Source organism: Pelobates fuscus, chromosome 2, assembly GCF_036172605.1.
Source record: "Pelobates fuscus isolate aPelFus1 chromosome 2, aPelFus1.pri, whole genome shotgun sequence".
Classification (NCBI taxonomy): domain Eukaryota; kingdom Metazoa; phylum Chordata; class Amphibia; order Anura; family Pelobatidae; genus Pelobates; species Pelobates fuscus.
The window spans coordinates 357,110,064-357,126,649 of record NC_086318.1 but is presented as its reverse complement, the minus strand read 5'-3'; the positions used below and the strand labels follow the sequence as shown (position 1 = coordinate 357,126,649).

Below are 16,586 nucleotides of genomic sequence, written 5' to 3'. Positions count from 1 at the left end.
CAGAAATCAGAAACAGCAAGAGTACGAAAACCGAGTCAAAGGAGTACAGAAGGTAAAAAATCAAACGTAGTTAAAGTCAGAATCAAGAGAAAAATACAATTATATAACATGCTATTGGGACTATAAGAACCACAACAGGGCAATGAGTCATGTCCTGAACTCCCTTTATATACTGTGTTCCATTAATTGGCAGCAACGCCCCCAAAACGTTCAAATTCAAACATTTTGGCGGGCCATGACGTCGGTGTGCACGTGCTGCATCATAAAAAAGGGCGGGGCTATCGCAGCCTGCGTGAGAACCACTGGAAATAAAAGAGGGACTTCTGGAACGGTCCCCTTCCACTTGCAGGATCCACCAGGACTTTAGTTGAGGTTAGGGGTAGAGGCAGTAGTGGGGCTTTAGGTGCTGTACTGGGGGCTAGAGGCACTAGTTGGGCTGTAGAGAGGTTTATGGGACATTAATAGAGGGTTGGGAGCTGCAGTGGGTGCTAAGAGGCTTTAGTTGGGGGGGCTAAAAGCAATAGTGTGTCTGTAGTTGGGGTTAGGGATTGAAGTGGGGAATTAGGGGCTGTAGTGGGAGCTAGGAGGCTGCATTGAGGGTAGCACTAGTGGGGGTTAGGGGCTGTAGGGTTTATAGTAAGGGTTAAGGAGCTGAAGTGGGGAATAGGGGCCCTCCCTGAGGCTTCTTGTGTCAATTGCCCTGGTGCCCCCCCCCCCCCCCGCATCTCCCCCTGCCTCACATGTTATTAAACTATGAATTGTAAGGTACCTGAGAAGTGCAAATTTAAGACCAAAATCGATGAGCTGTAAAATGTCTCCAATTTTTCTGTTTTGACCCATAAATTGCAATTGCAGACAGCAGTTTATAAAATGACTCCATCAGAGTTCATTACAAGGACCTGCAATTCCAAACAGGAAACTGGCTTTCAAGCCACTCCACATGCCTTCTAACCTTTATACAGCATGTGCACGATGATAAGGGAGTGAGATAGCTGTTCCTTGTAATGCAACCATAACGGTAACATGACATTTGCACAGACGTTATTCGGCATGTGCTTAAACTTTTATATAAACCTTTGTACAGACGATATTCGTCATGCACTATAACCTTAAACTGAATAAGACACGGACACAGTTAATTCTGTTGGAGTATAAAGTCCACAGCTTTTATTAATTAAATTATTAATTAAATTATCATAAATTAACATAATTTAGGGTCATTGTCCAACTATACATTAAATTACTATACCCCCCACACAGTACCCCTGACAATGACCCTACCAATTGAACAATATATAACAAATAACAATTCACTTGAAACACGGCCTACCAAAGAGGCCCCACATCATATTGTTAACTGTAGGGGTGTACCTCAGACACCCCTACACCCACAGGTTCGTCGCCACCGAAGAGCTAGAACCAACCAGTCCTTAATTCCATCAGGCCTACACCTCGGCCTGTCCAGTCCAAACTCTACGCCAAATTCCAATTTCTACTATGCCCTGTTCCGCCGCTGTGACTGAAACGGAACTGCTAAACCTAGGGAGGGTGGGTGGGACAATTTACAGGTAAGAAAGGTTCTGGTTAAAATGGCCCCTATTCTAAAATGGCTGCTCTTTATACTCCCTGTCTCCGCCCCCAAGCTCCATTAAACTAATCCAACCCCCAAACACTAGCACCTGCCCACTTCCTGGCTCTGTCAAGGCCCACTCCTCCTACTGCGTTGTTCCATGGGCTTCATGACATTTGCACAGACGTTATTCGGCATGTGCTTAAACTTTTATATAAACCTTTGTACAGACGATATTCGTCATGCACTATAACCTTAAACTGAATAAGACACGGACACAGTTAATTCTGTTGGAGTATAAAGTCCACAGCTTTTATTAATTAAATTATTAATTAAATTATCATAAATTAACATAATTTAGGGTCATTGTCCAACTATACATTAAATTACTATACCCCCCACACAGTACCCCTGACAATGACCCTACCAATTGAACAATATATAACAAATAACAATTCACTTGAAACACGGCCTACCAAAGAGGCCCCACATCATATTGTTAACTGTAGGGGTGTACCTCAGACACCCCTACACCCACAGGTTCGTCGCCACCGAAGAGCTAGAACCAACCAGTCCTTAATTCCATCAGGCCTACACCTCGGCCTGTCCAGTCCAAACTCTACGCCAAATTCCAATTTCTACTATGCCCTGTTCCGCCACAGCACATGGCTTGACCTCCTTAAGCGCATGTGCGACCCCCACCACACCTAAACAGGGCCTGCTCAATACCTTCGTGGAACCCAAGGTTCAACAAGTCGTTCCCCACCTCTGACAGGTGTACACCGTCCCTCCTGAAATACCCAGGTAACATGCCCTCCAACTCTCTGTGACGCACCACTACGCCCCCAGAACGTCTAATGAAAACTGACATCATCTTATTCACCTTACCCCTCGATCGAGCTATTGCAGCCGGGTCCCTGGCGTGCCGCCACGCAAAACGCGGAACCATTTCAGACCACACCACCACCACGCCAGGAACCAGCTCCCTCAGTCGATCTACATCCCTTTTCATCCTTCTCACCAATTCCCTTTGTGGAATCCCACCTAGGTCGTTCCCTCCTCCATGAATCAATACCACATCCGGGACCGACCCTCCAACCACTTTCTGAAACAAGAAATTACACAAACTCTGCCAACTTGCTCCCCTGAAACCAAACCAACATAGAGTCACTCGTTCCAAAGGAAAGCCCAGCTGTGATCCGCTTCTGCGAACTGCGGCCCTCTTCTCCGCCCAGTACACATACGAGTGGCCCAGCAACCAAACTTTCAAACCTGAAAAGAGACAAAGTTAGTGGCAGAAAAAGGCAACGTCCCCATCCCCAGCTACTTGCACCCTAGCAATTACACCAACATATCAGGCCTTACATACGAGCGGAATCGCACGGACTCCCACCTCCCAATTTGCTTGATCTTCTCGTCCCCCAGACCTAAACGCGCAGCCTCCGTCGCTGCCCCAATGCGAAAGGAGTGCGTCCCAAATTGACTCGGCTCCAAACCCATTCTCTGCAGACCCATTCGAAACATCCGTAGAAACTGAAATCTCGACAACGCTGAACCATCGGCGTGTAAAAAGAAACAACTCTTACCTTCTGGCCGCACCTCACAGTACCTTTTGCCACAAGCCACCGGGCAAGCCTCTGATCCTGGCAACTCATACAGTACCACCGCACGGCCCTTGCCGTACACGTCCGTTTTAGACCGGCGCAGCCATATCTGCACCTGATCAATACCCACGACCACGTCCTTGAACATCAAACCGCCGTTCCCCAACTTGTTGGCACTCACCAGCTCACTAATGCGAAAAGCCCCAAAAAACGCCCAGACAAACGCCCCGGAAAATAGTGTCACTTCGAAAGGGGAATTACACAGATCAATCAACACACTTAACAGGTTTTGCAAAACCGAAAACGACACCGGTCGCCTCGGGTCCGCGAGCTTCTTACCCTTCTTAAAGCCCTTCAAAGCCTGGCGTATTAGAAAATTCTTCGTAATGTCCTCCCACCCGTTGAACTTGAACAAAAACGCCATGGCGGACATGCACCTATCTATCACGGCCGGCGACGCTTGTTTAGCAAACAAGCGACACAGTACCCACAACAGCACGTCCACCCTCTGCCCTTGCGAACTGTCACCCCCTACCTGCTGTACCGCCTCGTCCCATTCTTTCCACACCTTGACATAGCCAGACCACGTGCTCGGCGCAAGAGAATTCTTTATACACTCCCCAAGCATGCGGTCCCGAGCTGCCACATCTCGCCAGGGCAAGCCTGCCCCTGTGCCAAAGCTTCCGGCGCCGCTTCCCGAAATCGTTCCCACTGAAAACGAGAAAGCGCATCAGCTACCACATTCAACATACCAGGGATGTGCCTAGCCCTAAACACCAAATTAGAAGACATACAAAGAAGGACAAAACGCCGCAACAAACACAAAACAGGGGGGGACGACGCCGACAAACTATTGATCGCCTGTACGACCGCCATGTTATCTGAGTGAAATATAATATGCTTGTTGGATAACACCCGTCCCCACAAACTCACCGCTACCACTACCGGGAATAGCTCCAGAAACGCCAGATTTTTAATCAGCGAGCTTTGCCTCCAGGCCTCCGGCCATGGCTCAGCGCACCAGTGACCCCCCAGGTAAGCCCCAAAGCCTACGCTACCAGAAGCGTCGGTGAATAAACTAACAACCTCCCCTGATGCCGCCGGCTCTCGAAAAATCACCGTTCCATTAAAATCCCGCAAGAACCGGTCCCACACCATCAAATCTGCCTTCATATCCGCCGAAACCCTAATGTAATGCGACGGCAGCCGCACCTTACTCGTAGCTTGCGCGAGGCGCCTACAGAAAACCCTCCCCATGGGTATGACCCGGCACGCGAAATTAAGGCTCCCCACCAGCGATTGGAGCCCTCGCAGTGTCACTTTCTTGGCCCTCCCTACCGAGGCCACCAGCTCCCGCAGCCGTGACAATTTGTCCCCCGGTAACCTGCATTCCCATTTACAGGAGTCAATTTCTAAGCCCAAAAAACTAAGGCACGTCGTAGGCCCCACCGTCTTGTCCTCCGCCAAGGGAACCCCTACTTTATGCGCCACCCACTGAAACACGTCCAATATCTGTTTACAGCGGTCCGAATCCCTCGGGCCCACGCAAAGAAAATCATCTAGGTAATGCACCACCGCACCCTCTGCCGATTCCGTCCGCACAACCCACTCCAAGAAGGTACTAAACTTCTCGAAATAGGCGCACGAGATCGAACACCCCATAGGCAGGCACAGATCAACAAAATATTCCCCTTCAAAACAACACCCGAGCAGATGATGGCAGTCCGGGTGTATCGGGAGCAGTCGAAATGCCGCTTCCACATCCACCTTTGCCATCAGTGCACCATGCCCCAGCCTCCGAACCAACTCGACTGCCTTGTCAAATGACGTATAAGAGACGGAGCTAAGAGCCGTGTCGATGTCATCATTCACCGAAGCCCCTTTTGGGTACGATAAATGGTGAATCAACCTGAATTTGCCTGCCTCCTTCTTGGGGACCACGCCCAACGGGGATATTCGCAAATCGGGCAATGGCGGTGCCGAGAACGGCCCTGCCATCCTCCCCAGTTGCACTTCCTTACTTAGCTTGTCCCTCACCACCTCTGGGTGTTCCCGCACTGACTTAAGATTCCCACATAACGTACCAGGTCCCCTAACTACGTAGGGAATAAAGAACCCTTCCCGAAAACCCCGCCACAAGAAAATAGCATCTTCCCTGTTAACGTATTGCCTTAGCCAAGGCAACATCGCGTCTATTTTCACCGGAGACGCTCCCAACGGGAGCTGCGGTGGCTGCCGCCCCTGCGGGCCCGCTTCCCCCGCCAGACTTACCCTTTTTGAAACAACGGTTGACACCGTGGGACCCCCCGCAGCCTGAGCATTCGTGCCGGAACCTGCAGTTATTTCCCCATTTGCAATGTCCTTCGTTGAACATCCAACAGAAACCTTTCTTTTGCCCAGCCGACCCGGCCCCTGAGGCCGTGCCGGCTGCCCCAGGAAAGGGCGCCGCCTTCTGGGCCATCATAAGGCGCATCCATAACGGCAGGTCCATTTGGTCCCACCGCATGCTCGCATTCGCTGCCAGCCGCTGACGAAATTGTTCGTCGTACCTCCACCAAGCCAAACCTCCGTAGGTCCGGTACGCGTCACCTATCCCGTCCAAATAACAAAATAGTTCTGAGCAACGCCCCGGCGCCTTCTCCCCGATTACGCTAGCTAGAATGCAGAAGGCCCTCAACCAATTCCCAAAGGTCTTAGGTATCTTGCGATACCTCCGCCTTTTCTCCTCTTCCTCCTTTTTAGCATCCTTCTTATCCTCCTCCTTCAAGTCTAAAAACTCCTCTAGGGGAAGGAGGGAAAATATCTCCACAAACTCACCTTTCCATATCTTCTCCTTCACTTCTATTTTTAAATGACATCCGAGGGGGCCCGCGAAGGACACGTGCACATTCTGTCGCGCCGCATCCGGGACATCACCTACCTCCCGCTCTTCGCCCCCTCCTTCCAACCCAGACAAATCAGCCCCGGCTCCGGACTCTCCTCCGCCATGCACGGACAGCTGTGTAACCCCGAGCCCTGTAGCTATGTCCCGGCTACTCTCTCGTGCCCACACCTTCCCGAACTGCGCAGGCGACCCCTCTTTCCCAGACCAAGAATCTAAAAATGTTCTTAAATCATTCAACAACTGTCCTGGGTGTCGTGTGTGTGAGAACTCACCACTCGAACCTCTGGCCGTAACTGGCTGCAGAGGCGCTGTCCTTCCGTCCACCTTTTCAGGCACCGGAGAATCCCGTTGTCGCCGACTCCCATCCGCCTGGACTCGCCTCGAGACCGTAGGGGTATTGCTCCGAGACCTGTAGGGAGAAGGAAATCTGGGTAGTCTGTCCTGAACCTTCCTCACCCGCCTTTCCTCCCTACGTTCCTCCCAATCCTCCTCCGCAACGCTGCGTCTCGCAGGGCGACTGCCCTCACGAGATGATCCCCTCCACCGATCACTGAGCCTCTCTCCCGGCGAACCCGATCTTCTCCGCTGACTCCTCCTCATGCTATCCCTGGAATCACGCCTCCAGCAACATGAGCCTGCTAAGCTGCACCCGCTCCGCGCAGGTGATCCTTCCCTGCTCCCTGAACTCCTTGCTCTGCTCTTCGAAATGCTGCGCCTGACGCCAGAGAAGCGTCGTTCTGCTCTCCACTCACACCCCGAGGCCTCCCTGTCATGAAGCTGACCCTGGGAGCGGCCAGATGGGCCCTCCCGCCTACCGCTGACATCCCTAACCAGCTTGGCAGTTTGAGCACCCTGTCCCTCAACTGTCAGTGCCGAGCCTGGCCTCTCCTCGGCCGTCTGCCCCATGTCCGATTCATCTCCGCTATCCTGGCAGCCTGCCGTGTGCCCAGACCTACTCGCTTTTTGTGAGGTCCCCTTGTCCCTGCATCCGTCTCCCTGACCTGCCTCAGCCTGAGACGTCCCTGCCCTCACACTGCTGTCCTGGCCTCCCCCCACAGCTTGAGGGGCCGTCATACATCCGCCATCACCATCACACCCCTGCCCTCCAGCATTCGCACTAGTGGCTGACTCACCGGGACGTGTCCGCTTCGTGCCGCCGCTCACATGACTCCCAGCCGGCCTGGCCTCCGTCCCGGCCGTCTTCCGAGATCCGCCAGGACCGTTCCTCCTGCCAGCCGCGGAACCGCGTGGCTTAGATCCATCCGCCACCATGCGCTGTGCGGCCGTCCTCGCCAGGCCGCTGCCGCGCCCACCGGAGCGAGCCGTGCGCCTGCCTGGCTCTGTTGACCGGGCCTCACCCGGACCGTCGGTCACACCACATCCCGCCGAAGGGCTCCTCCTCCGCCGCGCTGCAGGCCCAGCGCCCGGGCTCAAACGCTGAGGTGGTCTCGTCCTCCTCGCCGGTCGACGGGCCGGTACCGCAGGAGCAGGCCCGGCAGTCCCCAACTGCTGATGAAGCCAATCCAGTCCTCTGTCCTTCACAGCTGCCCGAACACCATCCAGGATCTCATCTAGCGACGCCATAATCCTGCAGAAACGACAAAGAAAAGAACCTCGCCGACCTGACACAATTTACAGGTAAGAAAGGTTCTGGTTAAAATGGCCCCTATTCTAAAATGGCTGCTCTTTATACTCCCTGTCTCCGCCCCCAAGCTCCATTAAACTAATCCAACCCCCAAACACTAGCACCTGCCCACTTCCTGGCTCTGTCAAGGCCCACTCCTCCTACTGCGTTGTTCCATGGGCTTCAGTAATATCGTTAACCTTTACAGGAAATAACTTTTCAATTCATTTGATCACAAGTCCTTTTAGTGCAGGATTGGCCCATAATGTATAAGCTGAAAATGCTATACTTATGCTCCATTTACTTGTGCGGGTAATTGGATTTTTAAGGTTAAGACGCTTTTTGAAAGGTTGTGGCATTTGTTTGATGTAAATCCAAAGTTGATAGGATCATTCAGAGAACCACGACATTGCATTAGGTATGAAATGGGATGATTTTTCTAATACTGAAGCTCAATAGAAAATTAACAAGGTTCAGCAATACGTTTGCCAGAATGTGACCCTAGAACTCATTCATTTATTGGGTAATATAAACTGAACAATGAGGGAACAGTGGCCTAAAGATGTATTTATGAACACTTCTCTGACATCCTTTCACGTACATCCATTTTACATACAACACAACTAAGTCACAGAAGAGGTAATATATCGTTTTGGTTTGAAAAAACAATGTGTGAAGGGATTTACAATTCCATAACGTTTTATTTCCCTTGGATTCCAAATGATCCTTTCAACTCAATCTCTCCCCCTGATTCCAGTTGTCTCCTTCTCACATTCAACATTTTCAATTATGTTTTTATTCCGTTTAATTGTTTTTCCTTTTCCCTCCAATAGGTTTCCTGTTATACATAAGTTTTCATTCTATTTTTCCTTAGGATGTTTTCCTCTACCTGGGATTTGCTTTTGGCAATATGTTAAGCCACTGTGGTGGAATCTCGGTAAAAATAAATTTAGTAGGCCGAGATTACCACGTGGCATGTGTACGTGCATATGCTGACGTATCGATCAGTTGGTTGCACGAGGCAAGATACGATCAGTAGTGTACGGAGCATGTGCAAGAATACAGGATGTAGTATTCCCCTCCTCCATTGTGCTGGACAGGCCATGCGGTCAAGCAGGAAGTTAATTCTTATTTGTATTGATTGGTCAAGAGAATGTGCGGGTGGAGCTTAATATGGGAGGAGTTATGTGCCTATATAAGGAGCCTGCACTATTGTCCGGGGCTCAGAACTTGTTGTATTTTGGTGACGTTAGTCCCTCTGAGTCCCGATCGGTGATCCAATAAAGAATCTCTTCCTTCCTGAAGAAACCTGTGTCCATCTCTCTGTGCTTCGCTTCCGTCAGTTTCTCCGGTATCATTTGGTGCATTGGCCGGGAAGCTCATCGTTCAACGGTAGCTGAGAGGCAGAGGCGTGAGACGGTCTATCTTTGCCCACGTTCTCTACGGCTGCACCCCTGAACTTCTGCGTGGACCTCCCTTCGTCTCGGCGCCACTGGTCTGTTGTCCAGGAGATCATCGGCCTCTACGTAAGAAGTGCTGGGGTGTCCCCGTCGATGAGTGTGAACTCAGGTTCAGGAACGAGGAGGTAAGACAACTGCTGTTTTAGACGGCAGACCCACTAGGGGTATACCGATTGTGCGGTAGGCCCATAAGGGGTTATTTGTGTATGGAATCTGCCCCCTCTGTCGGAGGGAAGGAGCGAAGGCGCACCGCTCAATCGAACGCTCTTTAGTCAGACCGTTTGATTTGGTTAGTCAGGCGGGGTCCTGTGTAAATAGCCCTAGCCGGACACCGGTGTCTTGTCTAGACTAGCGTTCTAGGGTGTATATTACGTTCGCTAGGTCGGAGGGACCGGGAGACTAAGCGGCGCCTGTGTAAATTCGGTTCGCTAGCTCTCAACCTATCTTGGCTAAGTGGGAAGGCGTGTAAATTTGGAACCCACTAGATTTTTGATAGTAATCGACTAAGAGGCGCCTGTGTAAATTCGGTCCTCTAGCTCGCTATATGTGGTGCTTGGGCAGTGTGGCTAACCAAAACGGGTGTACATAGTTTTAGGTAGTCCATTCAAGGTACTGGCCAATAGTTTAGTTGGGAATTGTAAATGTGTTAAAGATTGTTTAGTAAAGTGTATATCTTGTTAGATAGCGCGAGCTCAGCCGTCTAGCGAGAGTGTTAATAGTGTGTTGCTGTATCATAGTGCACGGTACCATAACCCTGTATATTTACTGACACTGTATATAAGTACTAATCATTGTCGTCTATTGCATGTTTAACACCATAACCACTAATAATTGTATTGTGACCTTAAATTGTGCTTTGACCTATGCTAACCGTACTGTAACCGCTATTTGTAAAAGACGATGTTACTGGGGTGTGTTATAGATGGGTAATTCGTATATAGAGAATTATAGCGTGGGTGACTGTATAGTTTCGCCAAAGGGCATAATATTGATTATCTAGTGACTGGTGTAACAGCTGTGTGTGTACGGGAATTCCCTGAGTGTTTATTGTGTTATTGTGTACGTTTGGACACGCCCCCTGAGTCCGAGATCCCTTTGCCGCCCCCTTACTTTCCTTTAAGAGGAAGTGACGCAAATGCAGGAAGTCCTGCACCCCTTCCCTCATTGCCCTCATCCACTTCCGCTTCCTCCTCCAGTACAGAATCCACCCCCTCTCGTACTAAATCTCCCCTTCCGGAACCAGAGCCAACCCCCATTAGATCTGAATATCCTGATTTGGCGCCACTTCAGACTTCCGGTCAAGCTTCTTCTAGCTCGGCTCGAAGTGTTTTATTTACTACTTTTTCCCAAAACCAAGCTCCCACATCCTCATGCTTTATTACCCCCAGACCGGAACCTCTAACTGACGCCCCTCCACGTAGCCCCATACTAACCCGACAACTGACAGGTACCCAACAATTAAAACATTATCAGATGCCTCTTCGTCTGAATCCCGGGTCAGCCTATATCGATGCCGCAGGTCAAATGGCACATGCTGACCCAGTCTTCGTATATGTCCCGTTCACGACAACCGATCTCTTGAATTGGAAGACCCACAATTCCTCGTATACTGAGAAACCACAAGCTATGACTGATCTGTTTACCTCGATAGTTCAGACACATAACCCGACATGGGCTGATTGCCAGCAGTTATTAATGACTTTGTTTAACAATGAGGAAAGGACAAGGATTAACCAAGCGGCCATTAAAGGATAAAGCCCGCTAGAGGATAAAGCCCGTGCTTTGAATCAAGCCAATCCATCAGCATGGGCCGCAACACACTATCCTAACACCGATCCCGACTGGAATGTAAATGGTGCTGATATGGTTCAACTCAGAGCCTATAGAGACGCTATAATTGCTGGCATGAAAGCTGGAGGAAAGAAAGCCATTAATATGTCGAAGACAGTTGAGGTGATTCAGAAAAGTGATGAAGCGCCCAGTGTCTTTTATGACCGATTATTGGAGGCATACCGCTTGTATACCCCCTTTAATCAGGAAGACGCAGATAATTCCCGAATGGTGAACTCCGCCTTTGTCAGCCAAGCTTACAGAGATATTAAGCGCAAGCTACAGAAGTTAGAAGGGTTTGCAGGTATGTCCATCACCCAACTAATGGAGGTAGCGAATAAAGTATACATGAACAGGGAAACAGAAAGTAAGAAAGAGGAAGAGCGCAAGATGCGTAGAAAGGCAGATATGCTAGCGGTAGCGATCGCAGGCGTAGATAGACGGGGCCCAGATAGAGGCGATAGTAGATGGAATAGGGAGCCTTTGAGTAGGAATCAGTGCGCGAATTGCAAGGAAGAAGGGCATTGGAGGAACGAGTGTCCACAAAGAGAGCAGTACGAGAGAGACCAACCCAGGGCAGGTTATGGAAACTTTAGAGGCAGAGCGAGAGGTAGAGGAGGCCCCGGAGGGAGTAATGGTAATAGAGGGAGCAATGGGAACAGAGGAAGTGTTAGGGAAGATAGGTATTTCCCAGCAGCGCAAAGGTCCCGCGATAGAGAAGGCAGGGACTTTGTAGGATTGGCTGACACGGTCATGGAGGACTATTGATACCGACCGGGCTCCATCCCCCTTGGTCGAGCGGAGCCTATGGTCGATGTATCAATAGGGGGAAAAAGGAGTGCGTTCATGATCGACACTGGTGCTGAACATTCAGTGGTGACTAATCTAGTTGCTCCTCCATCTGGAAGGACTATTACTGTAATAGGAGCAACTGGAAGAAGTGCTGAAAAACCGGTTCTTAAAAGTCGACTCTGTACATTGGGAGGCCACGTAGTAAAACATCAATTCCTTTATATGCCTGAATGTCCAGTCCAATTGCTGGGACGTGATATGCTATCTAAATTACAAGCACAGATTACGTTCCTACCAAATGGAACAACATCCTTAAAGTTTAATGGACCTTCAGGTATTATGACATTATCCGTACCAAAGGAAGAAGAGTGGCGACTTTATACAGCGTTGACTAGCCAAAACCCTAGGAGTGATGAGTCCTTATTCAACATACCAGGAGTTTGGGCAGAGAACAACCCACCAGGACTGGCCCGCAATATTCCACCTATTAAAATCGAACTAAAACTTGGGGTTTATCCAGTGAGCCTAAGACAATATCACATCCCGCAGAAGGCTAAGAAGAACATCCAATCTTATCTGGATAAGTTCATACGGTATGGTATCCTAAAATTCTGTACTTCCCCCTGGAACACCCCATTGCTGCCTGTTCAAAAGCCCGGTACAGATGAGTATCGACCTGTGCAGGACTTGAGAGCAGTCAATGATGCGGTTGTTAGTATACATCCAGTTGTACCCAATCCATATAACCTGCTTGCTTTAATTCCGGGCGGGGCTACTTACTTTACAGTCTTAGACCTCAAAGATGCCTTCTTTTGCCGCAGAAAGTCAATGTATTTTCACTTTCCAATGGGAGAACGCTGTAACGGGCTCAAAACGCCAAATGACCTGGACAAGACTGCCCCAAGGGTTTAAAAATTCACCTACCCTATTTGGTTCAGCTCTAAGTCAAGATCTACTGGATTTCGAGTCCATCCCAGGAGAGTGTGTATTGTTACAGTATGTAGATGACTTGTTGATAGCAGCAGTTACAAAAGAAATATGTCAGCAAGCAACGCACGATCTACTACACATTCTCTGGAAGGCAGGATACAAGGTGTCTAGAAAGAAGGCTCAGTTGTGTTTGCCAACTGTCAAATATCTGGGATTCCATATCTCTGAAGGTCAAAGAATTATGGGGCCAGAGAGAAAAGAAGCTGTGTGCCAAATACCAATACCCAAGAATAGAAGACAAGTGCGAGAATTCTTGGGGGCAGCAGGCTTCTGTAGGATATGGATTCCCAGCTACGCGATACTGGCAAAACCTCTGTATGCAGCTATCAAAGGTACAGAGCACGACCCCTTCTTATGGACTCAAGAACAGCAAACGGCATTTGAAGATGTGAAGAGGGCTTTGATGAGTGCCCCAGCATTAGGTCTACCTGATCACACACGACCATTCTACCTGTATGTACATGAGCAAAGAAGAATGGCTGTGGGAGTATTGACACAGTACTTGGGATCATGGCAAAGACCTGTTGCCTACATGTCTAAGCAACTGGATGCAGTGGCCAGCGGACTTCCACCTTGTCTAAGAGCCGTAGCTGCAGCCGCCCTGCTAGTAGCTGAAGCCGATAAACTCACTCTGGGTCAAGAACTTTATGTACGAGTCCCACATGCAGTACAGACGTTGTTGGATTACAAAGGAAATCATTGGTTTAGTAACAGCCGTATGACCAAGTATCAAGCAATGTTGTGTGAAAACCCAAGAGTGCATTTAGAGACTGTAAACACCTTAAATCCAGCTACCCTTTTGCCACAACCTACTGAAAGTCAACATGATTGTTTGGAAGTAATGGATGAAGTATTTTCAAGTAGACCAGATCTTCGTGATTTTCCCATCCAGAACCCGGATGTTCAATATTATACCGACGGCAGTAGTTATGTGAAAGAAGGGATCCGCTATGCAGGATATGCAGTAACAACAATAGACAAGGTGATAGAAGCTCGGCCACTGGCGAAAGGAACATCAGCACAAAAGGCAGAATTGATAGCACTGACACGAGTGTTACAATTGGCTGAAGGTTTAAGAGTGAACATCTACACCATGGGTCGTCAACCTGGTCCCTACCGCCCACTAGTAGGCGTTTTAGGATTTCAGGTGGGCGGTAGGGATTTCCAGGTTTTGACGACCTGACGACCGGGCGGGCGGTACCCCTGCGACTGGGTACCGCCGTGACAAATTGCGGCTCCGGCCCGCGCGGCAAACCGCCGGGGCCGCATATGGAGGGGTCCATCGGGTGGCCCATGCTGTCAGGGCCACCCGATGGATGTGGATTGTGAGGGGGCCCGGTCAGCGCTGGGCGCTTTAACAGCGCGACCGGGCCCCCTGTGATGACATCGCAGAGCTGGGAGGAAGTGACTGCACATCACTCCTCCCAGCTAACCCTGAGAGCCGCGCGGGAGGAAGACCAGGGAGTCAGAGTGGGAACTCTGACTCCCATCCACCTGAGCCACCACTGGACCCCAGGGAAAGTCACCCTCCTGAATCTAAAAGGTAGGAAACAGGAGGGTGACTTAAATATAATGTGTGTGTGTGTGTGTCTTTGTATGTATGTCTGTGTGTGTGTGTGTGTGTGTGTGTCTGTATATATGTGTGTCTTGTGTGTGTGTATGTATGTGTGACTGTCTGTTGGTATGTGTGTGTCTGTATGTATGTGTCTTGTGTGTATGTGTGTCTGTCTGTGTTCCTGTATGTGTCGTGTGTGTCTTGTGTATGTGTGTATGTGTCGTGTGTGTCTGTATGTGTTGTGTGTATCTGTGTCTGTATTTGTGTCTGTATGTGTGTGTGTGTGTGTGTGTGTGTGTGTATGTATGTATGTGTGTCGTGTGTGTGTCGTGTGTGTCTGTGTCTGTATGTGTCGTGTGTGTCTGTATGTGTCGTGTGTGTCGTGTATGTATGTGTCGTGTATGTGTGTGTATGTATGTGTCGTGTATGTATGTATGTATGTGTGTGTGTATGTATGTGTGTCGTGTGTGTCTGTATGTGTCGTGTGTGTGTGTGTATGTATGTGTCGTGTGTGTGTATCTATGTGTCTGTATTTGTGTATCTATGTGTATCTATGTGTCTGTATTTGTGTATGTGTCTGTATTTGTGTATCTATGTGTATCTATGTGTCTGTATTTGTGTATGTGTGTCTGTATTTGTGTATGTGTGTCTGTATTTGTGTCTGTATGTGTGTTGTGTGTGTGTGTATGTATGTGTTGTGTGTGTGTGTATGTATGTGTTGTGTGTGTATGTGTTGTGTGTGTGTGTATGTATGTGTCGTGTGTGTGTATGTGTGTATGTGTGTCGTGTGTGTGTCTGTATGTGTGTCTTGTACGTGTGTCTGTCTGTTATAGTGGACTATATAGTAAGTGGGCTACCTAGCTCAGCCTTCCTACTGGGCATTGCTACAAGGAAGGTTAAAAAAATAGAAAAAAGGGGAAAAAAAAGGTGGGGAGGGGAATTGAGGAGGGAGAGGAGATGAGCTGACGCACAAGAAAAATCATAGAGAGATAATATGAGAAATCATATTATGCGCAAACAGAGAAGTCGTCTGAATATCACTGAAAGAGACCTTCGTTTGTTCCTTACGAAAATCGAACCAGATATCAAATATTTAGTCTTGCAGCATCAACCTCAAGGATCTCATTAATCACTAGTAAAGGTAATTTCAATTTACTTTATTGTTTTCTCATTAAACTTTATAAAGTTAAAAACCTTATAAACCTGCATTAAGTAGAAATAAAAAGATAAATGTACGTACATTTATTTTTTGTAAAACACCCTCCTTTCTAAAAAATATTCCGCATTTGCGCGAAAACTGGTGGGCGGTAAGGAAATTTTTTCAACCAAAAAGTTGCATTAGTGGGCGGTAGGTAAAAAAAGGTTGACTACCACTGATCTACACGGACTCCAAGTATGCGTTTTTAACCACTCATGCCCACGGAGCTTTGTATAAAGAAAGAGGACTATTGAATTCAGAAGGCAAAGAAATCAAGTACGCAGCTGAAATCCTACAACTATTGGAAGCAGTGTGGGAGCCGAAAGAAGTCGGTATCATACATTGTCGAGCGCATCTGAGAGGAGATGGTGATGTAACTAAAGGAAATCGGATGGCAGACAGTACAGCTAAGCGTGCCGCTGAATCGGGAAGACAGGAATATGTGGGGCATATAGCTGCCCTTATACCAACTCCACTGTCTCAATGGACTCCAGTTTATACAGCTCAAGAAGAGGAGTGGTTAAAGACTGAACCTGGAAAGTATTTGGAGAACAAATGGTATCAGTTAGAAGATGGAAGAATAGTCATTCCGGCATCACTAGCGGTAGAAATTGTCCAAAATTATCACAACGGGACACATTCTGGGAGAGACAGCACAGAAGAATCTCTCAGAAAACATTTCTACATACCAAGATTGTCCAACTTGACTCAGGCCATTGTACGAAGATGTGTAACGTGTGCTAAAAATAACGCAAGACAAGGACCAGTAAAGCCACCAGGAGTCCAGTTTATGGGGGGACTCCCCATGTCCGATTTACAAATTGACTATACAGTGATGCCTAAATCGGGTGGACATCGTTACCTGTTGGTAATTGTGTGCACCTATTCAGGCTGGGTAGAAGCATGTCCTACTCGTACAGACAAAGCAGGAGAAGTTGTGAGATTCCTGCTACGAGAAATAATACCCCGATATGGACTACCCTGCTCTATAGGATCGGACAATGGTCCAGCTTTTGTTCATCAGTGCCTACAACAACTGACTCATATGCTTGGTATAAAGTGGAGGCTTCATACGGCAT

The 16,586-nt window shown here is 48.7% G+C and overlaps 1 protein-coding gene across 1 annotated transcript in view; it reads left to right on the top strand.

Moving 5' to 3' along the window:
• MTR (5-methyltetrahydrofolate-homocysteine methyltransferase) overlaps positions 1-16,586 on the top strand; it is a 108,482-nt gene continuing 91,896 nt past the window's right edge. Inside the window, exon 1 of the mRNA XM_063443645.1 lies at positions 1-52. The gene's annotated coding sequence lies outside the window, so the exon portion shown is untranslated. The remainder of the gene's footprint in view (positions 53-16,586) is intronic.